Genomic DNA, 8,951 nt, shown 5'->3' on the forward strand with positions numbered 1-8,951 from the left:
TTCTTACAGTTGTGACTTTTTTTTGTCATAATTGCGACTTCCTAAATATTAAATTTATATAATATTTGTAGCGTTGTTTCTTACAGTTGCGACTTTATATCTCATAATTCAACTTCCTAATTATTGCGTTTTTTTTTTTTTGTTACATTCGCAACTTTGATTCCATAGTTGCAACTTTGTATCTCATAATTGTGACTTTCAAAATATTGCAATTTTATGTTTTTTAATATTTCCACTTTTGTTTTATTTTCAACTGTTTTCTACAGTTGCGACTTTGTATCTCATAATTGTGACTTCCAATAATTGGGTTTTTTGTTACTTTTGCAACTTTGTTTCTCATAATTTGTGTCTCATAATTGCAACTTCCTAATTATTCCTTTTTTGTGCTACTTTGTTTAGTAAAGTTGCAACTTTGAAACTTATAATTCTGCCTTTTTTAATATTCAGATATTTGTACACATTTCCGATCATTTCCTATAGTGGTGGACATTATATCTCATAATTTTGACTTTCTAACTATTTTAATGTTGTTGTTTTTTTGTTAGATATGCAACTTTGTTTCCCACAGTTGTGATTTTGTCTCATAATTCTGACTTTCTAATTATTGCAACTGTTGTTACATTTACTTTGTTACAGCTTTGTGTCCCATAGTTGCAGCTTTATTTCTCACAATTATTACTCTCATAATTGAGACTTTGTTACATTTGCAATTTTAGTTACAACTTCATATCTCACAATCTGTCTTTGTAATATCTGATTGTTAAATTTGCGCCTTTTGTCTCCCACAGTGGAGATTTTGTATCTCATAATTGTGACTTGATAAGTATTGCTTTTATTAGATTTGCTACTTCTTTTGCAACTTTATTTACTAGCTGTGACTTTGTATCTCATAATTGTACTTTCTTGCACTTTCGTCTTTATTTTCCACATGTAACTTCTGCATAGATGCAAATTTTTTCACATTTGCAACTTTTTTCAGACATTTATAACTTAGTTTCCCACAGTTACAGTTTTTTTTTTGTGATTATATCTAATAATTTATACAATTGTGTCTTCATATCTCACAGAAATCTCTCTTTTTATTTTCTTACTCTTAAGGGCCATTTGGCTGGTATATGTGCCTGCTTTACAAAATCCAATTTGCTGCAATTACTGCCTATTTTCAACACTAACAGGTGAATATTAAAGCAACAAAGGAACCAGATTCACAGATAACAATCAAACTGAGGGGAAAACTTTGAACGTCTCCATCTGGGAATGCTCAAATTTTGAATGAAGATGTCACTCAGTGTCATTTCGCTCACGTTGTGGAAAGCTCTTCAGATTTCAGCAGGACCCATCGGGACCAATGCCGTCTTTATGACACGGCTGTGTTTTCGACAGCGCGTGGCCCACTCAATAGGGCTGATTGATGTTCACGCTTCTGGATTTGCCTTCAATTTAGCGGGAGGCATGCAAAGTGCGGCTCCGATTTCTGCTCTGTGGTGTATAGAAACGTCCAATTATGGCGCCGCTGTGACATTGTGAGGGAGGTTTCCAGCTGTGTGGTGTGGACCATAAGATGAGGTGCGTAATAGATGTGAAAGTCAGCACTGTTTCATCATTCAGAGAAAAAGAGAGAAGCGTGTGGGCTAAAATATATAGGGAATACTATTGTAAAGGAAATGCTGTTTTAGGGGAGAAAAGAAACCCCATGTTGTGCTTTTAGTTAATGGTGCTTTATCCCCCAATGTATAATTAACTTTTTTTGATTAGTACTATATGTTTGAGGTTTTTTTGTATGTTAGTGGTATGTTTGGTATGTTGTTGTCGCCAAATTCTGACCCTAGCATCCAAATGTCACAGCAGAAATCGAGACTCATCAGACAGGCAACCTTTTTCCAATCATCTATTGTCCAATTTTGGTGAGCCTGTAGCCTCAGTTTCCTGTTCTTAGCTGACATGAGTGGCACCCGGTGTGGTCTTCTGCTACTGTAGCCCATCTGCCTCAAGGTTGGACGTGTTGTGCGTTCAGAGATGCTCTTCTGTATACCTTGGTTGTAACGAGTGGTTATTTGAGTTACTGTTGCCTACTAGTCTGGCCATTCTCCTCTGACCTCTGGCATCAACAAGGCATTTGGGGAAACAGAACTGCCGCTCACTGAATATTTTCTCTTTTTCAGACCATTCTCTGTAAACCCTAGAGATGGTTGTGCTTGAAAATCCCAGTAGATCAGCAGTTTCTGAAATACTCAGACCAGCCCATCTGGCACCAACAACCATGCCATGTTCAAAGTCACTTAAATCACCTTTCTTTCCCATTCCGATGCTCGTTTTTAACTGCAGCAAATTGTCTTGAACATGGCTGTTAACGAGCGTTAACGAGCAGCTGGACAGGTGTACCTAAAATAGTGGCCGGTGAGTGTATATAAAAGCTGAAAAACATTTTCCGAAATGTGTGTATTATATTTTAAACACACACACACACACAGAGAGAGAGAGAGAGACAAAACACCTTGTTTCGTAGCATGAACTTGCAATTAGCGCCGCTCGCTAAGCTACGTGTTAGCAGCGTTAGCGCTTTAATTGAATATGTATTGTGGCCGCAAGCACACCGATTGCTGAATTCTTATCCCAGTGGCTTAGCTGGAGCTCATACCTCCGTCCTTGTGCATTTTTTAGACACAACAACAACAGCCTGCGCGGCTCCAGTGTGTATCTGCAGCGAGAAGATAAAGGCCTTTCGCATCCCGAACATGACATGTGGATTATAATGCTCATTCCCACCCACCACTCCACAGACCCCCAGTCACGCTCACTCGACGCCAATCCATGGAGCCTTTTTCCTCTCCCGGTCAAGGATGGGTCATTGTATTTTTAGAGCCTGCCAGCCTCCGGGTTGGATTTACCAGGTAATATTTATTTAATGTGAGCCGGTAAATGTAGAATAAAATGATTTATCGACTAGAAAGTCAGACAGCTTAAGTGTTTACCAACATCGCTGAAATATAGAGCCTAGTTTTTTTCTAATAACCCTGTTGGGGAAAAAAAGGAAACCATCACAGAAGGTTTAGTTTATTTAATGGTTGTTTTATATATTTGAATGGATACTGTATTGATATCTGTTCAGTCTCTACTGGTCAGTTTTGCTGTCTAATGGTAGCATGTTAAAACCAATAAATCCTAAATGACTATGTCCCCAAAACACAATGAAATGTACTTGTTTTAATGGTTAAAAATTGTTTTTTTTGTAATGTTTTAATAGTATTTGTAGTAGAAAGGATTTTAATCTTCTGTGATGGTTTCTACAACAAATAAAAAATAAAACCTTCAAATTTTAACCATCAAAACCAATGCTTTTAAATGGTTTATAATGTATTTTGGGACATGTTCCATTAGGCTTTAATGGTTTTAACACTCCAAGTAAAAATATGTTTGCAGTTTGCTCAAACTACTTATTTTAAATTACCTTAAACAACACAACTCTTTAGTTTTTTGAGGACTACTTAATTGTTTTATGTTTAATCCACTTAAATTGGTAAAAACCAATAAGTTATTCCTTCATGTTGTCCTAACACTAATCAATTGTGTGGAACCCTGCCTTTGTACAGTGAACGAGCCAACAATGAAAGGCCAAATGATGATCAGTAGAAACCCAAAAGTTTTCATTAAAACCAATACAAATTCCATTATAACCATTAAACCATTACAAACTCTACGATGGTTTGTATTGTTTAGTTTTTTTTTCAGCAGGCAAGTGTGAATTACACACCTTGACCAACTAAATATAGGCACAGATCTAGTGTATTTGAAAGCGCAATTGTTATTGGCTGTGTGTTTTGCATACATTTGCACTCAGTGACTTTTTAACAGCATAATCAGGGATGGGTCATTAGGCGAATGGGTCCGAGCATTATCAGGGATCGTAATGATATTTTGATTATTGCTGGTGCTGTGTACCTGGCTCGTTATGTCTGGTATTCATTTATATTGTTAATGATTCAGCGTCTGGCCGGCTCAAGTTGAGGTCAAGAAAGTTATCGAAAACTTTTGACGGTGACAGAATGCTATTGGACTCTTTGACAAAACCGTTGAACTGATTTTGTGTATACTCTTGTTTATACTAAATTGCTGTTTATATATAGGGCTGTTGAGTGCTTTAATCTCATTGGCTGATGAACATTGGATGTGGTGCAATTAGCTTCAGGGAAACACGCAATTAAAGTAGTTCCAGGCAGGTTTTGACCACATTGTGATTCCGTGTATCTACACTGAATGTTTTAAGTTATTTCACAGCTTACTTTAGCTTAAATCAAATCAAAACAAAACTTTGTATGAAAAAAATTGTGCTACATACATTCATTTATTCATTTTCCTTTGAATTAGTTGCAACCCAGTACTGGGAAACACCCAAACAATCTCGCATTCACACACTACGGACAATTTAGTTAATTCAATTAACTTATAATACATCTTTGCATTGTAGGGGAAACCGGAGCACCCGGAGGAAACCTATGCGAACACAGGGAGAACATGCAAACTCCACACAGAAATGCCAACTGGCCCAGCCGGGATGCGAACCAATGACCACTGCTAACCACTGAGCCACTGTGCCATAACAAACCATACATCAATGTAAGCTAAAGCGTTTAAAATATTTGATACTTATGACTGGTTTTGTGGTCCAGGGTGACAAATATGTTGAAAGACTCCATTTGACGCAACAAGATGCATTGTTTGTTTACTCGAGAAAGCCGAGAACAAGCGTCCTTGCCACGTCATTATCAGCTGTCAGAGGCCAAAGCGAACACTTCAACATTAACTGTACTCAAAAAGTAGTTTGCGCCACATGGGTGAGAAAAGAGGGAAAGTTTTGAATGACTTGGTTGCTCCATGACATTTGCTAATGTAACTAAGTTCCCCTGAGTGTACCTTCAATCTGAAGGTACTCGCCTGCAGCCACACACTCAATTTAGTCGGCGATAAAGTAGGCTGAAGTTATCTAGAATTAAATTCATAATGCAGAATGACAATAAGATATTCCCTCCGCGGGTGTGCTTTTTTACCCCCCAAATCAAACGGTGGGCCAACTGAAGGGTCAAATATTAATAGAGATCTCTCGTAGTTTGCACATATTACGTTGGTTTCTCACTGAAAGTGACCTACAATGACGGCGGAGCCGCTGACCTCGAGCAAATGGAGAAGGAAAAAAAGAAAGACAGATTCTCTTCTGTTTTAAATTAAATTACTGGATTTTCTTGTGCCACAATTTTCAAATAGGATGAGGTACCGCCGTCGGGTTGACCTTCAGATGTGGCCACGTGGGAAATCTGCTTATGAAGAAATGAAAAGACTGAAGACTTTCGATACAAGTCGACTGTTTAATTTTCCAGCTTAGACGGCCAGTTATTTGCTCTTGTTTAGCGCGAAAGAGGAATCTTTATTAGATGAAGTTCCCCATAATCAAGGCCGTCTCCAAAAGGAAATGATTTTCTCTTCGTTCATTCCTTTCGCTGATATTGGTCTGTGTCCATCTTCTGGTATCTTTCAAGCTTCACCTATGCTGATTAATGAAATATTGTATGCATTATTGAAGCCTGCTTATTGCTAACAGCATATGTGGCTTGTAACAAATGCGACATTTCTTCATCTCTAGACGGTTTACTTTGTTTTGTGAGTGAAATGTGACCTATTAAAACAAATATTTGTAATTGTGTTGACTAAAAGATGTTGTTAGACAAGCATCAGGAATTAATATATAATATATACAGTGGGTACGGAAAGTATTCAGACCCCCTTATATTCTTCACCTTTGTTATATTGCAGCCATTTGCTAAGTTCATTTTTTCCTTATTAATGTACACACAGCATCCAATATTGACAGAAAAACACAGAATTGTTGAGATTTTTGGAGATTTATTAAAAATGAATTGAAATATTCAATTCAATTCAATTCACCTTTATTTGTATAGCGCTTATACAATGTAGATTGTGTCAAAGCAGCTTCACATAAAAGGTCACAGTAAATAGGAACAGTGTAGTTCAGTTTGTAGTGTTTAAGTTCAGTTCAGTTTAGCTCAGTTCAGTGTGGTTTAATAATCACTACTGAGAGTCCAAATACTGAAGAGCAAATCCAACGATGCGCAGCTCTATAGATCCCGAAACATGCAAGCCAGTGGCGACAGCGGAGAGGGGAAAAAAAAAAAACTTCACTAAAGGTGGAAGTGAAGAAAAAAAACCTTGAGAGAAACCAGGCTCAGTTGGGCACGACCATTTTAATTTCTCCGCTGGCCAAACGTCTTGTGCAGAGCTGCAGTCTCAGTGGCGGAGGCTGGAAGCTGGCCTCAGCGAAGACTCGTCTGTCTCTGGAGCGTCACAGGAATCAGTCTCATGTTCTCCACTCCTCCATGACCATCACAGTAGCTGCTCAGGATTCGGCCAGGTCCAGGATATAAAAACCTTGGGATCATCTCGTCGTTGGTCTTGGATCGAATCAGTGGCTCTGCATAGTCTGAGGGCCTCGGGAAGAGTGTCCCCAGGTGGAAATGGAGAATAAAGAAAATAATTAGCGTAGCTGATGTTCACAGTGTATATCAACAAGATGCATAACCTGTGTGGAAGCCCCCAAGTGGTGCACTAAGTGTATGCTTTACTGAACAGATAGGTCTTTAATCTAGTTTTGAATTGGGAGAGTGTGTCTGAGCCTCGGACGTTATCAGGAAGGCTATTCCAGAGTTTAGGAGCTATAAATGAGAAGGCTCGACCTCCTTTACTCGACTTTGCTATTCTAGGTACTACCAGAAGCCCTGAGTTTTAAGACCTTAAAGAGCGAGTTGGATTATCACGTTAAATATCACGTGATCCTAAGTATTTAGACCTTTTGCTGTGACACTTATGTTTAACTCAGGTTCTGTTCATTCCTTATGATCATCTTTGAGATGGTTCTACAGCTTAATTTGAGTCCAGCTGTGTTTGATTACACTAATTGGACTTGATTAGAAAAGCCACACAACTGTCTATATAAGACCTTTCTAACTTATGAATCTAGCCAATGTTACAAAAAAATTACCTGGTAAACTAATGATCCTGCCAAAAAATATGTATCACTATTAAATGTTGCCCTACTAAACTACTAAATAAACGCAGCTGAAAGTGCTAAATAATCTCAATCGGTGACTTAAATGTACTGAAATCTACTTGGCAACCACTGCTGAATATGTTCTAAACCAAAGGCAACTTTAAAACCAACAGTAAAAGTATTAAATGTGCTCAAAGCATTTTAGAGCAGCATAGCAGCCATTTCCAAAAGTGCTAAATGTGCTTAAATTGTTTACAACGTCTTCACAAATATTGCAAACCCCCCAAAAATTGCCATGATTGATTATATCATAAATGTTTGGTTAGCAATTGTAACCCTTCTAAGGGATTTAAGTCTTCAACAAGCTCTTCATCACAGTTCAAGAGCCTTTAACCTTTTCCGTCGATATACAATACAAATATCCGGTAATCAACGAGTGCTTGGCAACAAAGCAGTGGATGCTTTACAGGGGTCAGTGTGTTTATTCTGATGAGCGCCAGGGCAGAGGTACTTTAATACCCCGTGAATGAATTATTCAGCGTGGAAGGCTATGCTTATCTACTTCATTAATTTCATTTCCTGAATAATGAGGTTAATCCCTTCTTTCAATGGCCGAGACATTTTTTTTTAAAGTGCAGATTGACTGTGCAATTGATTATGAACAAAATCCAGTTCATTATAATTCTTAGCCAGCCACTTGTGAAGATTATGAGCATTTGATCCAAACAATTTTATTGATGGATGTAGAGGTGCGCCATACATGCTGTAACACAGAGGCTTGAAAGCGTTCGTGGATACATTTTCAATAAGTAAAAAATCCAATAATTTGCTGTGTGTGTGTGTGTTTGTGATTTATTATTATTCTAATTCCAGGTATTTTTTCCACTAAAAAAGTCTTAAACTATTAAACAATTGCAATACTGACAAAGTTATTTACGCACACAGCTTAATTTCAGTGTAGCAGATAGCTTATTACGTTATGTGTTGCATGTATAACAATTTTAGGCACAATTGCATAATAATAAAGAAATAATTTCAAGATTTAACAGTTTTTTTTTTTTGCCAATACAGTGGTCCCTCGCTATAACGCAACTCAACTTTCACAGCTGCACAATTTGACTTTTTTTTATTTATTTATTTTTATTATTTGATAATTTTTTACAGTACATTGTGTTCTGCGTGCTGATTGGCTGCAGACCTAAAATTTTCTTGATCTTTTTATAAATCTATCGCCTACTGTGTATTTGACAGTACATAGCACCCAACAGAATATTCTCATGTTATACTGTCATCAGTCGAAACATAAATATTATCTATATCTCTCCTTCTCTCTCTCTCTCTCCATCTCTGTCGATTTTATTCTTTCTCACACACTTTCTTTTTCCTGCTTCCTCCTCGACGGGTCGTCCGGCGGCCGTTCATCTCTGCCAAACCCTGCATAGCCAATCTCGGCTGTTGGACGGTGTGAGGGGAAAGTCACCAGAAGTCAGTGTTGTCCCACATCAGTCAGGACGTGAGGGGACACACGGTGTCAGCAATCCCACAGCGGTTACAGGGACGGAGACGAACAGATGGCTTGTGGGTGATTACTGGAGGGGAAAAAAGAGAGAGAGAGAGTGTGATAAAAATGAGTTTTCAGAGCAGACGTGAAGTTTCCGATAGTTGAACCCGATGAAAAATGGGACACGGTGACACAAACAAACACGTTGCAACTCGAACACACTGGCGGAATTTGCTGATTCGGCGTTGTGCAGAAATGTAATATCATACAGTTGTCAATTAGCTTTTACTCTGGAGAGAGGAGGGAAATATGTCTCTTATAACCTTTTCTTCCCGTGTACGCCGTATTCGCCGGTCAACCCCGGTGGCTTTAATGAACTCCAGGCTGCAAACA

Source organism: Danio aesculapii, chromosome 22 (genome assembly GCF_903798145.1).
Source record: "Danio aesculapii chromosome 22, fDanAes4.1, whole genome shotgun sequence".
NCBI lineage: Eukaryota > Metazoa > Chordata > Actinopteri > Cypriniformes > Danionidae > Danio > Danio aesculapii.